We start from the raw sequence: 18,546 nt of genomic DNA, 5'->3' as shown, positions 1-18,546 counted from the left end.
TCGGCTAAATCAAGAACCATCTCAGCCCTCACAGGTTTACCCATTTACCCCTGGGTGGAGAGAAGCAATTATAGTGAAGTGTCTTGCTCAGGGACACAAGTGTCACGACCGGGATTCGAACCCACACTCTGCTGAACAGAAGCACCAGAGCAAAGAATACAACAATGGACTTGCCATGTATTTACACAATACAGAGCTACAATGTTGAGTCTTTCGTAAACAGGAAGAAGTGATACGGGGTTTATAGGTCAGGGGAAAACAGTCCATGGCAGCCGGTATGATGGATACCTCTGGATACGGAACTGGTACCCAAAGAACATTAAAGCATTAAAGCTCCGTATAGCTTGCTCCCTTTTATCACACATCTAGATTATTATCACACAGACTTCACTATCAATAATAAAGGGTAGACCAACGAAGATGACGTTTGACAGCATCATATTCAACCCAAGGAGCAATGACCTAGGTCACATACAACAATAACGTTAACCCCAGGCCGGATACCTCACTGAGGCAACACAGACGATTGCCCCATGGCCCCTGGTCACTGCCTTGGTGCCCTTAACATGTTCCGGTAGTAATTTACAATTTCCTCAAATTTCCTTTAAAATTATTTTCCTTTACAAAGGAGAAAAAGCTTTGGTGCCCTTGCCCTTCAAAAACGAAGCATACAGGTCTGAAACCCGTGGTCTGACCTAGCCTCACCGCCTCATCAAAAATTCATCAAACATTTTCCCATTTATGAGACTCCCACAAAAAACCTCTTCAACAATTAATGGCGGTAAAAGGTGACGCTAAACACACAGACGCGAATGATTAATTGAAAAACGTGATTAAGCGGCCATGTTTTCCAGACCGTCTGACCCAGAAAACTACGTGCCGATCATTTGCCAGCATTCGATAAAAAACACCGTCACATCATATACGTTAATAATGTATTGGAGGCTGTTGACCCTGTATGACGTCTGTGCGCGGTGTAAGTTTTTTGTGTAAAAGGGTTTTGGGTACACTGGTTTGTGGGATGCGCTCGTTCCACTTGCGAAGTTCTCAAGAAAGGGATACACAACGGTTTTTTTAAAAGTATATTATTAATTGCTGTGTTTGATGTTGGTGATGTTGTTTTGAAAATGATTTCAGTGATTCCGTTGTTAATTTTAGTGAGTGTGGATGTTGATGAAATTAATGATGTGTTGTTGTTGTTGTTGCTGTTGTTGTTGGTGTTATTGACATTGTTTTGTCAAACACACAGTATCCTCTCGCTTGGTGTAACCCAACATATTACACATAAAATGACCAACTTGGAATTAGAAAATGTGGGCTCAAATTGGTCATCAAAAAGTTGCTATAAGAAAAATGAAAGAAAACAACAAACCTTGTTGCATAGAATTATTGTCTACTTTCAGACGCCAGATGCCTGTAACATACGGTAGCTTATTTAAATGTTAACATAAATTCGGGTTAAATCGGCTTAAACTCAGGCCTGGCATTATTAAATGGTTCCCGCATTGAACCACCCCTTCCTGAAATAAGAAACCCTACAAACAAACAGCATACATCTTTAACTTACGCGCTTGCCTCCCTACTACCCAAGCAAAGGCTGCTTATATTTTGGTCAGAGCACGGGACAAAACGACAAAGCCTTGAAGGAACTACAACGGTGACTCAAGGGTCATACTTCAGTGGAAACAAACACAAAAACATCCGAATAAAAGGAGGCGATTTTTTTTCTTCATTTGAGCGTCAACATATCTACTCCGTCATCGAGATTATTAAAGTCTTGGCGATTCTCCAAAATACCACAACACGCTCTTTTCACACTTTCATTTTGGGCTAAATTTGCCGCGTTGGAGGTTAAAGGCAGAGTAACCCTTTTGCAATTTTGTCAACGACCAGTATCCTCACTTTGTGTATCCCAACGTAATAAGCATACAATAACAAACCTGTCAAAATGTGGGCTCAATTGGTCATCGCGCGAAATTGCAAGAAAATAATGAAAGAAAAATAAACCCTTACTCCAATGAAGTGCTTTCAGATGCCTGTGAAGAAGGCTTCTATACCTGAAGCCTTTTTAAGATTGGCTGATTGATTGATTCATTGATTGATTGCATGTTGATTTACTAATTAATTTATTTGTAAATTGATTGATCGATTGAATGGAAACTTTGTTTAGCATTTTTAATCCGAGCTTTTGTTTCACAGTTATGTTTAATCAAGTCAAAATTGGCAAGCAATGACAACACTTTATAACATTCGCAATGTGATTACGTACTTAAATATTTTCACAAAAGGGAAAACTGTTTGTTTAGATGTTTCACACTCCTACCACAAAAACAATAAACATTTTAAATCAAGGATTTCTTCTGAAACCAAACACCGGCACCAGGGTCTGGGCAAATAATCGGCTCAAGTAAATACCATCGGGTTGCGGGGGTACGTCGTGCTCACATTGCCTTCGGGGAATGTGTAGTGAGTCTACCCCAAATTATTTTTACAACTCACAATAGCTAGCCTAATTTTATTTTATCAAATTATATTCACTTAAAGGAACATTACAGAATTGGTTTTGCCAACACAACAGTTGCTGGCAGTGTAAGCACTTTGTGTAATCCACCACAGGTTTCTGTCAGTTTATGTAAATTACTCATATAAAAAACTGACAAACTTGTAGAAGTTTCAGATCGATCGGCCATCTGGGTCACGAGAAGTTAATGCAAACAAAAATTGAATAAAACGCCACTGAGCATTAACTACAAGACAATAACAAAATATTTACTTCTCATCAAACAATTTCAGGCAGAAATATTTCAAGGGATGTTTTCTACCATCATCATCATTAGACCGTGTAAGTTTTATGAAAAACGGTGATATTTCTGTTTGTTATTTTTTACTAACCGTAATGTTCCTTTAAACTTTTGTTCACTACACGACCCCACTGACTCAACCCCGCCCACCGCCACAAACCGCGAAGAAATGGTTCAGAAATAGAAAATGTTTTTATCGTAAACATGTTTTCCTTCCGTAAAAAGTGATTTTCTTTTTAGAAAACGCCTATATATATATTGTCACCCTTTGCTGAAACGAGATACTTTAAAAAAGTATTGTGTTACAATGGAAACAACAAACGCCAACCTTCGAAAATAGCTATATTGTAAAATTAACATGTGCCCGCCGGCGGGCATGAATAAGAAGAAAGAACACAATTCCGCAGTGATCCTGGTAGTTATTAGTTGGAACTTTGCGAAAACATGGGAACTAGATACTGTTATTTATTTGTTATTGTTTACAATTGAAACCCGAAACAAAATGTAACCTTCAAAATGACAATATTATTGAATAGTAAAATTAACCGGTTTCTGGGTATGAACAAAAAGTTCTATTTAGGTTATCCGGGTAAGTATATTTGGAACACCGGAAAAATATTGTTGAGGAAATTCAAGGGAACTATAGGTTGTGTTTTTATTATTTTATTTTTTCTACAAATGCAAATTCAAATTTTTCTAAAAATAAACAAAATATAACCTTCAAAATAACAATAATTATTGTAAAACTATCCTCTTCCGTGCATGAAAAAGAAGAAAGAAAAACAGTTCTATAAATAGGTCATCCGGGTAAACATGGGGAAAATATTTTGGGGAAAACAAGGGAACTACCAAAACCCGATTCACGATAATGGCGCGAAAATTGGTCCCATGGTAGCACGAAACGAACCGCTGATGACGGACGAGAAAACGAGGTGATGATCGAGGTTGACCTAATATATTGACCTGTCGACCCCCTGACCTAGTACATTAAGTGCTTTGTTGTGTATTGTTCACCCAGTTTCTGAAGAGTGGGTTCTGAAGAGTGTGCCGCTTCCCTTTGATAACAAAGTTGTTCGAATTTGCAATGAACGCAATTAAAGGAACACGTTGCCTTGGATCGGTCGAGTTGGTCTTTGGAAAGCGTTTGTAACTGTTTTTTTATAAAATGCATACGAGTAGAAAGATGTTGTAAAAGTAGAATACAATGATCCACAAAAACATGCCTCGAAATTGCACAGTTTTCTTTTTACCTCGTCGACTAACACGGTCGGCCATTTATGGGAGTCAAATTTTTGACTCACATAAATGGCCGACTGTGTTAGTTCGCGCAGTAAAAGGAAAACCACACAATTTCGAGGCAAACTTGTGTGGATCATTGTATTCTACTTTTAAAACATCTTTCCAACCATATGCATATTATAAAAAACATTTACAAACGCTCAGTTATAGACCAACAACTCGTCTGATCCAAGGCAACGTGTTCCTTTAAAGGTGTGGACTGGAGCACGGCATAATAGTCCGTTTTGTAACTCAGGAACATAACTATAAGGAACAACCGTGCATCAATGTCAAGAATTTAAAAATAATTACTTCCCAGTCCATGTCACCTATGGCCTCTCCCTCGTTCCCATGTATTGCCTTCCCACCCCCACCCCCACCCCACCCTTCCTTCTCTCTTTTTCCATCCCCTTTCCTTTCCAAGTCATCCTTGGTTTGTTTGTTTGTTTGTTTGTTTGTTTGTTTGTTTGTTTGTTTGTTTGTTTGTTTGTTTGTTTGTTTGTTTGTTTGTTTGTTTGTTTGTTTGTTTGTTTGTTTGTTTGTTTGTTTGTTTGTTTGTTTGTTTGTTTGTTTGTTTGTTTGTTTGTTTGTTTGTTTGTTTTTTTGTTTTTTTGTTTGTTTTCTGTGAAAATATTTTAATATTGTAATTCCTGTGTATTTTAAAACTATTTATTTGTGCCATGTGATATTTTTTATTATATTGTTGCTGTTTTAATTTCTACGGTTTATGTGCTACTTTTAATAACTGTATTTTCATGTGCAAATAGAGAAAGTGATTTTCATGCTGGGCATGATGAATAAAGAACTGAATTGAGATGAATTAAATTGAATAACTGAATTTTTTAAGCCTTCGAGAAAGACTCTGCTATGGGATCGAAACGTCCGGCCATTAACAATGTTTTCAATTATACCATAAGTACTTTTGGTTGGTAATTATGTTTTCTCCTTATTTTTGGTTGTTACTTTTCTTTCGTGGTTTGAACTTCATAGCCAGTAGGCTTTCAGATTAAAAATAAAAAAATAAAAATTATGGTTTTTTTTTTGTGCATGTTGTTATTGCAATTATTTGTTTAATAGTGATGACCAACCCTTTAAATTAATTTATTTTCATGAAAGTTCTGAAACCGTAGTTGAATGGCAAGTTTATTTTGAAAAGACTTCTAATAAAATGATAATAATTAGAATGGATCTTCTATTTAAACGAACAAGAAGTAACCTCTACTTGCCGAGTTTAAACTTCCAGTTTATTTATTTTTCATGACCAAGACGCGCTGAGAGTTATTAACTTTCAAATGAGTAATCAATAAAAATGCTTTTAGAATAGGTTCTGATGGCCACAAAAATCGATCCCGAATGGCCGTGAATTTTCTCAATTATTTTCCCCCGGACAAAACCATTCAAAAGGCTAAACCAACGCTCTCTTAAAATAACTGACAAAAAAAAAATTACATAAAATACCCGGATATAATTTCATACCACAATGTGCTTTTGTGGGCAGATTCTAAAATAACATGTTATTTTTCTTGAGTTTGGGGAGAGATGAAATTCACGAAGATATCAGTTTCCATTGAAGAAATAAAAGGCTAATTTGAATAGCCCCAGAGATGTAAAATCGTGGTGTTGGTTTGTTATTTAATATCTCCTTCCGTTTCGTGGAAGGTTGAAAAATAAGATTCGTTTATATATATATTTTTTTTTTCCCTATAATTATTGCCATAATGAGCTTTTCTCTTTTTACAGGGAAGGTATACGTTTGGTCATCACTCTTAAAATTAACAAACTTGGAAATACAAACTTTGGTAAGAATTACAAAAGCTTTAGATGGTATAAAGCATTTTGAGATTTGCACCCCAAAGTTTGAATTTGAGAAGCGTTAACGACAGTAACGACAGTTAACGACAGTTAAATCCACAGACTGTGGATTCCAAATCAACTTTTTCGTTGAGGTATTAAGGTTGTGTACAGAAAATTGTTATCCCCAAAAAACTGAATCTTCCAAAAATAAAAAAATAAAATGTATAGGCCTACTGACTTTCTGGAAAAAAAATGGTACGACAAAAATCTACAGTACAATTTACATACACTCGGCATAAAATACTGTTACTGTAGTTGTTGTAGTCAGCATATAGCAACAATAGGCTAAGTTGACACAAAATGACAACCTTTTCCGGTCGTTCTGTGAATGACGACACCTCATCACTGAGTGGTCATCTGAGATAACATCGTCAAACAGAGACGGTGTGTTAGGCGAAGATGCAATCTATCACAAGAAACCGAGATGCAAATAACCGATTAGCCAATTTGTGTGTCACAATTTACACAAGAAGACTGTCTCCAAATAACCACTTCAAAATCATATGAGTCATTTTTTTGAAAACCTTAAAGGCACTGGACACTAATGGTAATTTTAGTCAAAATAAATGTTAGCATAAAACCTTACTTGGAAACGAGTAATGGGGAGAGGTTTGTAGAATTGGCTCCTCTGAAATGACGCATATAGTCTTTTTGAGAAAGAAGTAATTTTCCACGAATTTGATTTCGAGACCTCAGATTTATAATTTGATGTCGCGAAATCAAGCATCTGTATTGTATAAACACTATTGGTAATTACTCAAACTAATTGTTAGCATAAAAACTAACTTGGTAACGAGCAATGGAGAGCTGTTTGTAGTATAAAACATTGTGAGAAACAGCTCCCTCTGAAGTAACATAGTGGTAATTTCACACTAAATAATAAAATAGTTCAGCTGAAGCCTTTTGTTATGCATCTGAAAGCAAACAAAGAAATGCAACAAGTGTGTTTTTCTTCCACTATTCTTTTGCAAATTCGATGACCAACTTGAGCCAAAATTTTTACAGGTCTGACAATTACCAATAGTGTCCAATGCCTTTAACTACAAGTCTTTTTTTTTTTCTTTTTTTTTCTCAATTTGAGTAATGAAACATGCCAATGGCAGCTGATGGAACATAATGAGTTGATATCTCTTCCGGGTATTTACGGGTAATACATGAAATATAATCCACACAGATTGTCACGTTTCTAGTATTGTTTTCAAGATGTTTAACACCTTACTGCGTAGGATGACAACGACTGTAAAAAAATCTCAGCTTTTGTGCTTTTTCATGAGAAAACCAAAAACCAATTTTATCCTGCAAAATGTTAAAGGCACTGGACACGTTTGGTAATTGTCAAAGACCAGTATTCTCACCTGGTGTATCCCACCGTATGAATGAAATAACAAACCTGTGAAAGTTTCGGCTCAATTGGTCCTCGAAGTTGCAAGAAAGTAGTGGAAGAAAAACACCATTGTTGCACAAATTTGTGTTTTCAGATGCTCGAGAAAGACTTCAGGCCTGAAGTCTTTCTCAGATTCAAATATTTCAGTGATAAATCAAATCTTAAAAAAAAAAAACTACGTTTCTTCAGAGGGAGCCGTTTCTAACACTACTTTGTTTACCATCATGTAGCCCTTCGTAGCGCGTTACCAAGTATAAGTTGTTTTGCTAAAACATCTTTTGATTAATTACCAAACGTGTTTAGTGCCTCTAACCATTCGTGTCTCTTTATGGCGGCAAATGTAGAACATCGTGACAGTTTGGTCAGGTTTTTGTTCTGTCGTCGCAAACCCAAGAAAGTGTTTTTCGTCACTCCACACATTTGGCAGTTCCAAAACCAACCTAAAAATTGGCACGATTTCCGTTGTTTTTGTTATGAGCAGATGTGCCAAGTTTGGACTTGACTTTCCCCTTCGCAAGACAAACTTGCCCGCGGGGGGAAATATTGTAACTTAACCCGTGTCTAAATCTAATCGCAAAACCGGACCATTCCCCAGGCGGTGGTTGGGAACAAAAAATATTGATTTTACAATTTTCAGGATACAAAAATCAACGTTTTCTCTTTTGTTGTTATGAAAGAGCGCATAATATTCCACTGGGCGGCAGAAACAAATTGATGAGCAATATCAAGACGTGGGAAAACTCATAGGTGTTATGTTATACTTTATATTTAAAGAGAAGGTATACGTTTTGTAATGATTTCAAATAATTGTCAATACAAACTTACTTCGTTTGAAGCCCATCAACTTTCTATATACATACGCATTTTGACAATCAATAGGAGACTTTCCAACACTAGGTGGCAGCAGACATACCGGGTAAATTTCCATTGTTTACGTAGTTCTGAACATGCGCATAATTCTGAGAACAATGGATTTACCCGGTAAGTCTGCTGCCCTCTATCGTCCCAGAAAGTCTCCCATTGACATCAAAGTATTGTGGTTATAGACAAATATAAAGTATTCCCCAAACATTTGACTCGAGAAACGTTACCGTCAAAAACATGTTCTCACAATTATTGTAACATGGATTATTTGTCCTGTGTATAAAACCGCTCCAGATTTTCGGCAACATATCGAAAGCGCTACCACCTTTTGATATTAAATTTTCGCAGGTTATAGTGTTATTACACATCGTTATTATCTAATTAGGATTATATAACTGGTTAAAAGGAACATTACAGAATTTCTTTTGTTAGCAAAACAAAATTGCTGGCAGTGTAAGCACTTTATGTATAAATCAACCATATACAAAAACCGACAAACCTGTAGAAGTTTGAGCTTGAAAAAAAACGATTACAAATTTTGTATTGCATCGATGCCAAAACAAAAGTTTACAAAACGCCCACTGAGCGATAAACTCAAAAACGCGAAATTAGATTATTTGTTTCTCATCAAATATGAAATTTCAGACAGAAATATTTCAAGGGATGTTTTCTACTATCATCATCATTAGACCGTGTAAGTTTTATGTAAATCCGATTTCTTCAGGATTTTTATTTCTTACAAATTCTGTAACGTTCCTTTAAAGAAAGGGGATTTGAAGTCAGATTCTGCGTAAGTTTGACCCATTTTTGGTTAATTTCGCAAACATTCTGGGTCATACTGACCCAGGAATGGGCCTGGACCAACCGGGCCTAGAATCCAGGACAACTCTGACCAGAGACGTCTCGTTTTTTAAAGTGTTAGGATTACATGACTGGTTTAAAGAAAGGGGACTTGAAGTCAGATTCTGCGTAAGTTTGACCCATTTTTGGTTAATTTCGCAAACATTCTGGGCCATACTGACCCAGGAAGGGGGTCCTTACCAATCCGGACTAGAATCCAAGACAACTGTGACCAGGGACGTCTCGTTTTGTAAAGTGTTTTTATATTTACGTAATCCTACTTGAAAATTCAACCCGTTCACAATCGGTTTCCAACCCCAGAGCAAATTGTCTGATTCTTAATTCAATAAAAATGCATTCCGAAGTAGTCGTCACTATATGTGGTTATTACTCCGTAATATTCAACTTTATTGCGATAGTCTAAACACCCCACAAAACAACTGTTTAAAGAGATATTCTACCCGAAGTCGTTTCCGGGCTATTCCTTTTAAAAGAGATTGTTGACCCAGTTGTTGATTTAACCCAATTTGGAAGGAAATCCTGCTCAGGAACTCTAGCTGATTATTGAACTGGTTTACCCATTTAGAAAACTCAAGAAGTTGCCCCACGGCTGTATGGGCGGTAGAGGCCGAAATTACATTCCAGATAGGATTCGAATTGTAATCCATCCATTTATAGAAAGTTTAAAATTCGATTGAGAGAGGATTTTCATCAACTGAGGGACCTGGGCTTCTTTATGGAAGATTCGATGTTAAAAACATTGGGATATATTAAAGCCATTGTACACTTTCGGAACAGAAAAACAATAAAAGTTCACAGATTTACAAATAACTTTCAGGGTTTACGGAAGGTAATGATAAAAGACTTGTCTTGAAATATTATTCCATGAAATGCTTTACTTTTTGACATTTTTTCTTCACATGTCATGACACGGCAAATCGTGCGGAAACAAGGGTGGGTTTTCCCGTTATTTTCTCCCGACTCCGATGACCGATTGAGCCTAAATTTTCACAGGTTTGTTATTTAATATATAAATTGTGATACACGTAGTGTGGGCCTTTTGACAATACCGTTTACCGACAGTGTCCAATGGCTTTAAAGAATGTCTGTATTTGTTTCTTTATTTTTGTTCAAGGTATACCGAAAAGGTAGATGTAAGATTAGGTGTTCATGAACATTGGAATCTTATAAGACTTCTGTATTTGTTTCCTTTTCCTTTTCTTAAAAGGTACAGATTACTACCTTTTAAGACTCCGTAAGAAATAAAAGCAATCCTGTTGGTATTGCACGGTTCTAAAGGCTGAATGCAACCTTGGGACTGAACAAACATTGATATCTTTTCAAATTTTGTCCGCATTTGTTTCTTTCTCATTTGAAATGTAACGATTAATAGCTTTTAAAGGCAACAGTAGACACTATTGGTAATTACTCAAAATAGTTATTAGCATAAAACCTTACTTGATAACGAGTAATGGGGAGATGTTGGTAGTATAAAACATTGTGAGAAACGGCTCCCTCTGAAGTGGAGTAGTTTTCGAGAAAGAAGTAATTTTCCACGAATTTGATTTCGAGACCTCAGATTTATAGTTTGAGGTCTCGAAATCAAGCATCTAAAAGCACACAACTTCTTGTAACAAGGGTGTTTTTTTTCTTCATAGTTATCACGTAACTTCGACGACCGATTGAGCTCAAATTTTCACAGGTTTGTTATTGTATGCATGTGTTGTGTTAAAAACACCAAGTGAGAAGACTTTTAAAAAATGATAATATATCTTTACTCCCAACAAACCCAACCTCTAATTTTAGAAATGCCAGCAAAATTTTTGGAGAACCATTATTGTTAAAAACGACAGACCAAAATCATGTTTGAGACGTTGTTTGTAGATAACACCACTTATAACCAACAACTAAATTGATTGACTATACTAAGTGTTGTGTCGAACTCACCGGAAAAAGTTGAATGCACAATTTCGAGAGAAATAAATCTAATTCCTGGCGAAAATATTTAAAACACAAAACTAATTATTTAGATGCATCTCATGCATCGATTACTGGAAATACCTTTCACATAAGTCTCTCCTCCGTATAGAGGCATTAGAAGCCAATAAACACAGATACATCACAGCGAATGTTGAGATTGTTTGTCTAAGCGATGTTGACCCTGATTGATCGTAAAACCCATTTTTGCGGAGGCGGGAAAGGGGAAGAATAAAAAAAGAAGACGCAAAAAGAAGAGAGAACTATAAAACATCTTCAGATATCCCACGTGCTTCAGCAGTTGCATAAATATTTATGGTGTTATAGTGTGCGAAATGTTGCACTCGTCAATGCCCGCGAGAGGGAAGCTTGATTAATTGTCCCATGTAAGCTAGTCAGTGTCATTTATAGGAATCCTGTGCTATCGGGGGTAGATAGCAAAATGGTATCCACGTTTTAGACGCGCACGGTTTACGGCCATTTTCTTTGTGCTCGGTTGAAGACCTTGTCTTGAATTATTGAGTGCAATCAAAGGGTTGAGGGGTAAATATTACATGGGAAGGGGGAGGCTTTGGTGACGATTTTCTTTTTGAGACCTTCAAAGCGGAACATAATCCTCCGGTCACCTTTATGAATTATTAAGTTTTAGAAAAGATTTAATTCTAAAAATAAACTAGATTGTTACTACAGTCTCCTCGGGAAAAAAAAAATGAAGAGGGGATTCTTCCCAAAAGACATTTCATGTTGAATTAGATATTAAGTTATTTATGTAACCGTACTTATCCAACTCAGATTAAAGCTCTAGGGTACTTTGGAAAGAATTACTTTTCCTATGTTTCAGAGACTAAAAGCATGTTTTATTATGGTTAATGTAGCGTGCTTATCCTGCCTAAAACATGTTTTTTTTTTTTTTTTTTTTTTTTAAAAGCGACGCGAGAAAAGAGTGGCCACAATTAAACTAGTTTTCAGAAAGTATATTTTCTTCAGGAATAACTTGTACTCAAATTTAAGATTTATAGAAAGCTCAGGAAGAATTACCTTTTATATATATTTACGAAACCCAAACCATGTTTTATAATGGTTGGTAGCGTGCTTAAACCATGCTACAAACAGGTTTTGTTTTTTTTCAAAAGTGAATTGGGAAACGAGTGTCCAGAATGAAACTAGTTCGATTAGAAGGAGCTCAGAAGCTATGATTTATGCAGAGAACAAACTTGAACTTGAAGGACAAGGATCAGTTTAGGTGAGTCAGAGGTCTGCAATGTTTTATTTTTTAAGACACATCCAGAGATTTAAGGTTCGTAAATTTCGTCTATAATGTCCGCTTGGGCAATGATCCAACAGGCGAACCCATCAACATCTTTGTCTTTCGTTGGTGACACTTCTTTCAATTGATTTTTCACAAATTTATGTGTCGTGCCCCACCCAGGTTAACGAACTACCGTGTGAACGGTAACTTTTCTTTTTTACGCAAAGATATTTAATTTGAATGCAGACAATTGGTATGGATGATGTTAAAAGAGTACAGTTTTGCGTTCCAATGTTATGATTTAACCTCAATGCAGTTTAACTTTTTGTAATATCAACAATTTGCTGTTGTTCTTATCGATGTTGTTGATGATGATGTTACTGCGTTGTTATTGTTATGTTGTTGTTCTCGTTGATTGTTGGTATGATTGTTGTTGTCGTAAGTTGTTTTTGTTGTTGTTGTTGTTGTTGTTGTTGCTGTGGTAGCTGTTGTTTTGTTGTTGTTGGTTTTTTCTTGTTGTTGATGTTGTTGTCCTGCTACAATAACAACAACTGCCTTTAGATTTGCTAAACAAACAGTAACACACTAAGATGTTGAGTTTTACACACTTCAAGCATCCATCTTGCTAAGACTGTTAAACCGCAAAACAGGTTTTAAATCCACTACAAGAGTGTCCACGAGGGATAACTCTCTTGCAAGTCAGCTGTAACCTCAAACGAGTCAACTGGGACTTATTGACTCAAATCATGTCGAGAAACCGGCCCTGGTACTTTTCCTCTCAAATCAATAAACTTGGATCCCAAGAGTGCACCAGAAGCGTCATAGATTCCCTTCATCTGCGCGCGTAGTCTTCTTCGTTTGGGCATCATTCAACACGATTGATCAAAAACAAAAAAACCGCACAAATCAAAATGGTGGTCATAGGTGCCGTTTCAATGTTAGTTACTTTTAGGATGTAATAAATAATCCTCACTACGTCATAACAGAAAGAAGGATTGCGTCTTGGTCGATAATTACAGCGGATAGGGATGTATAAATGTTGTCTGTGCACGTACACCACGACTGACGTACACCATTATATGTATACAACGAAATTGCAGAGTGACGAAGAAAGGAGAAACAAAATCCAAAAAAACGAGGGCGGTATTTTTTTCACCGTACATTAATCAGCTTCAATGCATGGTAGATTTAGATAAGAGAACAATGAGATAAACTCATTCAAGGTTTTTTTGGTGTAAGCTGATGTGGAAGGAAATCAAAAAGACATGAATCAAATTTGACATCTTTATGGATTTGGGTCGAACACGAGGTGAATGATACGCCGGGAGTGTACTAAGAAGGTTGTCCGAGTCGCTGACGAGCACGGGTGGGTTGGACGCGTTGTACGGCGTGGCTACATCACGGGCTGGTGGTGACAGGGTGAGGCAATCTACGTATATTAATAACAAGCACTGAGTTGGCTTAAGGCGATTTAACCTTGGACAAGTGTGTGTGATGATATCTTAGGACTTACGTGAGGAGCACGGACAACGGGGAAAACAAAACCTCATCAGCGGAGCTCAGACCGGAGGTGAAAGAAAAGTGGACGTGAAATTTGACCAAGGATTAGGAACTCGAGGGTAAGCTACTTTACAACTTTGACCGTTTAAAGGCAGTGGACACTATTGGTAATTACTCAAAATAATTATTAGCATAAAACCTTTCTTGGTGACAAGTAATGGGGAGAGGTTGATGGTATACAAAATTGTGAGAAACGGTTTCCCTCTGAAGTGCCATAGTTTTTGAGACAGAAGTATTTTTCCACGAATTTGATTTCGAGACCTCAGATTTAGAACTTGAGGTCTCGAAATCAACCATCTAAACGCACACAACTTCGTGTGACAAGGGTGTTTTTTCTTTCATTATTATCTCGCAACTTCGATGACCGATTGAGCTCAAATGTTCACAGGTTTGTTATTTTATGCATATGTTGAGATACACCAACTGTGAAGGCTAGTCTTTGACAGTTACCAATAGTGTCCACTGCCTTTAAGGGGAAGACACGACGGTTGGTAATCACTCTTAAACCCAATGGCAATACAACATCATCTTTTGATAGAATAGCGTTTTGAGAATCATTTCACTTCGAGGTGAAGTGGTTATGAACAAACTTATTTGTTTTTATCCCCCAACATTTTAATCTAAGAAATGTTGTTCATATTTTCTCAGATTGTTTAAACAACCAAAGGTAAACCTTTGCCTTTAAGTCGCGCTCTTATTTTTGATGTTAGGCCTATATAGCTATAACAATGAAACCACGTGGAAGGATACAAATATTTTTAAGTTGGTTCGATGTTTTTACGATTGTTGTTTGGTTATTTTACTTAAAATTACAGAAGGTGCAATTACTTTATATGGATGTTAGTCTTAGATGCGCTAATCTTGGCGGCAAATATATATTGTTTTACTACTCGCATGGCTGTTGAGTGTTTCGGGCATTGACTTACTTACAAGTTAGTGTGACAACAAGTCAATGCCCTATCGGCCGATCACGGGGCAGTGTGGTAGGTAATAAGGCAGGACAAAGTATTTATGTCCAAATTACCTTTTGGTTTTTCTTGAAACGAAATGAGGTCCAAATGATTTAACTACATTTCTGAACGTTGTTCTTAATTGGTTATTCTGATTTTTCATGAAAGTAGGTTTTTCGACTAATGGAACTTTAACATTGGATGTGTTAACGTACTTATTGTTTGGTGAATGTGTTCATAAACTCACTTATTAACACCCAAATTCACATGGCGGTAAAAAGTTGTTTTTTGTTTGAGTAGCGCTAAATAAATGGTGTTTAATAACAGATCGTTTCAAACATTGTGCTTTGTTGATTCTATCTTTTAATATTTATTTAAATATATATTGCCTTATTCTGTGGGCCTGCCCACTAAACTTTTTTTTATTCTTTTTTTTTTTTTTTTTTTTTTTTTTTACTTATTAATGCTTTTGAATGTTTTGGTGGTTTTTCCAGTTCAAATTGCACTTTTAGATACACCGTATACCCCTCATTCCTTTCATATTACGCAAATATTGTTCTAAGTCAATGACCTCTGATTGTTTTGTTTCCTTCAACAACAAAAAAAACCATTCTCACTTTCTATTTTTACGACGGTAACACTAATTTGTGCTGTCTCTGCTGGGACCAACTGCGAGACTGGACACGTCTTGTGGACGACCCCCAAGCCCACAGCCGGTTGTTTCGGTTGAAACTACCCGCAGCTCCTTATAACACTATACAGGAGCGGTGTACACTCTTTGAGCATTACAGTGATAATATATGGTCAGATGATGTGCTGTAACAGCGCAACGTACTGGAAAATCAATTGAAATTATATTAAGAGGTAACGATTGAAAACAAACCGGTGGGGGGAAGAAGGGAGAGATGGCGAGCCAACGGATGGTCAACTTGCCGGGTAGGGGCTACCTTAAAAAAAAACACGAAAATAGTTTGTCTTGGAAAGTGTTTTCGAAGCACATTACGTCTTGCCTCCGGGTTTATTGGTTATGTCTCGAGAAGAAATGAACTTACTACGGGTTAAAATAATGTTATTCTTTAAATAGTATTATTGCTTGGTCTTTTTCAGAAATACATTTTTTGAAGGAGGCTGAACTGAGTTTTATTTTTAGAATGAGTTAAAAATATAAATTAACAAAATAGACAAAAGGAAGAGAACTATATAAAAAAAAAAAATGTACACCAAATTTAGTGAATGGTCAAAAAAGAAGAAAACAAATAAATAGTGGATGGTATAACAAATTAAAAAATAAAATATAAAGCTATTAAAATTATAACCAGACACGATGGACAACAATGACAACAACTCCGATTATGGACAACGGTGATAATGACAGTGACAGCCACTTGCGGTTTATCTCCATTGTATTTCTCTTACCAATAGTGTTCACTACCTTTAAATAAAATCAAAACAATCATTCACATTCTCGTATTAATTATTTCAGAATCACTAAAGATTCGATGCTAGAATGTTGCTTACAATGCGTGATTATTTTGTACTGAAGACAAAACAAAACACAACAACAAAACATCCTAGGTTCAAGCGTTACAGAAAAACAATTTGGGTAAAAGGATAACAATACAAAAATAAAATAAATAAATAAAAAAAAACGCTCAAATTCTGTTCTTTAATCAAATCAGAACAACTAATAAAGCTTCAACGCAAGAACTTTGACTTCAATACGTGAATATTTTGTTAACAGAAGAAAAAACACAACACAACCTACGCGCGAGCGTCACAGAAAACAAATTACAGGTAACAAAATAACTTTACACTTACAAAAAAGTTCGAACCAAAATACATCATCCTTTGGAAAAGGTATCGAAATGTAGGCCAGACTTAACAAGAAATCACAGAATAAAATTTTAATATTCAAGGTTTTCTATAGATTTTTCAAATAATAGTTACAAGCTTATTGCGGTAGTAAAAACAAATTAGATTGTTCGGACAGATCTTCATCAACCCGAAAAGATTGTATTTCTCACAATCTGTCAGGTTATAAGGAACTTGTATTCGTAATAACAGGTACTAGTTATTACTTGGACCATAGACTGGCTGCAAGTCGCTCGCGGTATTCCTTCACCCAAAACAGCGTTAAACGTGAAAACACAGCTTCTATAGATGTACAACAAAAATCCTCAACCGCGAGACTCACAAGTCTATTACCTGGGCCCAATTTCATAGAGCTGCTAAGCTCAACAATTTGCTTAGCGTGAAATTTCTTCCTTGATAAAAACAGGATTACCAAGCAAATTTCCATTTGATGCTTGTTACTGGTATTTAGCTGTTGTTTGCTTATCCTGATAATCATGTGAAAATTTGGTTGGTAATCCTGTTTTTTATCAACGCAACAATTTCATGCCAAGCAAATTGTTGTGCTTAGCAGCTCTGTGAAATTTTGCCATTTTTCCCTCATGGTTCATCTGACCTTTCACATGCATGTCTAAAAAGACCCGCACTTAAAGGATTTGGGTACTTTTTCTAACACAAAACAAAATGTCCACCGATTTACACTAAACTTACGGAGTTTGAAGATAATGATGGTAGAAAGCTTCCCTTAAAATAGTAGTTGCTGAAGTGCTGTAGCTTTAGAGAACAGAGTAAAACAATGTCATGAAAATACGTTTTTACATGCTAAAATAATTATCTTCTCATGATCACTGAGACGAAAATTATTTTCATGACATTGTTTTACCCATTTCACAAAAACTACAACACCAAAGTAGGTAATATTTCCAGGGAAACGTTCTACTATCATCTTCTAACTGTGTAAGTATAATGTAAATCTGTGGACATTGTGGTTTATTTGTCAACAACAAAAAGTACCCTTTAAAGAAAAAAAAAGACATCATAGTTGAATTTACGGAGTATGTCAGATTCGTTTACTCATTCGGGCATTGGGCAGGGAAATCGTAATTCATTACAAGCAGTCAGACACCATCTTAGAATTGAGTACATCCTGATCCCATCTATCTTAATGCCACATTCAACTCTTAATTCATGACCAGTCTCTCCGCTGCACGAGACCTTAAAGGAACTAGACACCTTTGATAATTTTTATTGACCAGTATTCTCACTTGGTGTATCCCAACATTTGCATAAAATAACAAAACTTTGGAAATTTGGGCTCAATATTGGTCATCGAATTTGCAAGAGAATAATGAACGAAAAAAACACCAATGTTGCAAAACTTTGTGTGCTTTCAGATTCCCAATACAAGGATTCAGCTAAAGTATTTTATTTTGTGAGTGCAAAAAATAGTCAATGGCCTGACGTTTCGACCCTAGCAGAGTCTTTCTCGAAGGCTAATTGACAACACCAATTTTGTGAGTGATAAATTACCTCTTTCTCAAAAACTACGCTACTTCAGAGGGAGCCGTTTCTCACAATGTGTTATAACAGCTCTCCTTTGGTCCTTAAAATATTGTTAACTTTACGACTCACTTTTAATATGTAATGTAGTTTTAGAAAAGGAAGTAATTTTTCAACCCGTAAAGTTTAACTTGAGAAAATGCTTTAAGCATGAAGGATTTCTCACGCATCTGAAATTCACACAATATTTTATGCAACAAAGTTTTCTTTCTTCATTTTTTTCTTCTTCAGATTCAATGACCAATTTAGCAAAAAATTTCAAATGTTTGTTATTGTATGTTGGGATACACAAAGTGGGGATACTGGTCTTTGGCACTTACTAATCGTATCCCCTGACTTTACGTAACAATTGTCCACCTTTTTGCCAATTCGAGTGTA

General features: G+C 36.1%; 1 protein-coding gene across 2 annotated transcripts in view; it reads left to right on the top strand.

The window, feature by feature from the left end:
• Nucleotides 1-18,546, top strand: part of LOC117299919 (partner of bursicon-like) — a 49,780-nt gene that overhangs the window by 3,807 nt on the left and 27,427 nt on the right. Inside the window, exon 2 of one of the 2 annotated variants that reach the window (XM_033783520.1) lies at nucleotides 13,754-13,866. The gene's annotated coding sequence lies outside the window, so the exon portion shown is untranslated. Of the gene's footprint in view, nucleotides 1-13,376; nucleotides 13,867-18,546 lie in introns of those variants that run through there. The other variant, XM_033783519.1, reaches the window with a different exon arrangement.

Source organism: Asterias rubens, chromosome 15, assembly GCF_902459465.1.
Source record: "Asterias rubens chromosome 15, eAstRub1.3, whole genome shotgun sequence".
Taxonomy (NCBI): domain Eukaryota; kingdom Metazoa; phylum Echinodermata; class Asteroidea; order Forcipulatida; family Asteriidae; genus Asterias; species Asterias rubens.
Note: the sequence above shows the minus strand (reverse complement) of the source record. Positions and strands in the feature narration are given on the sequence as shown.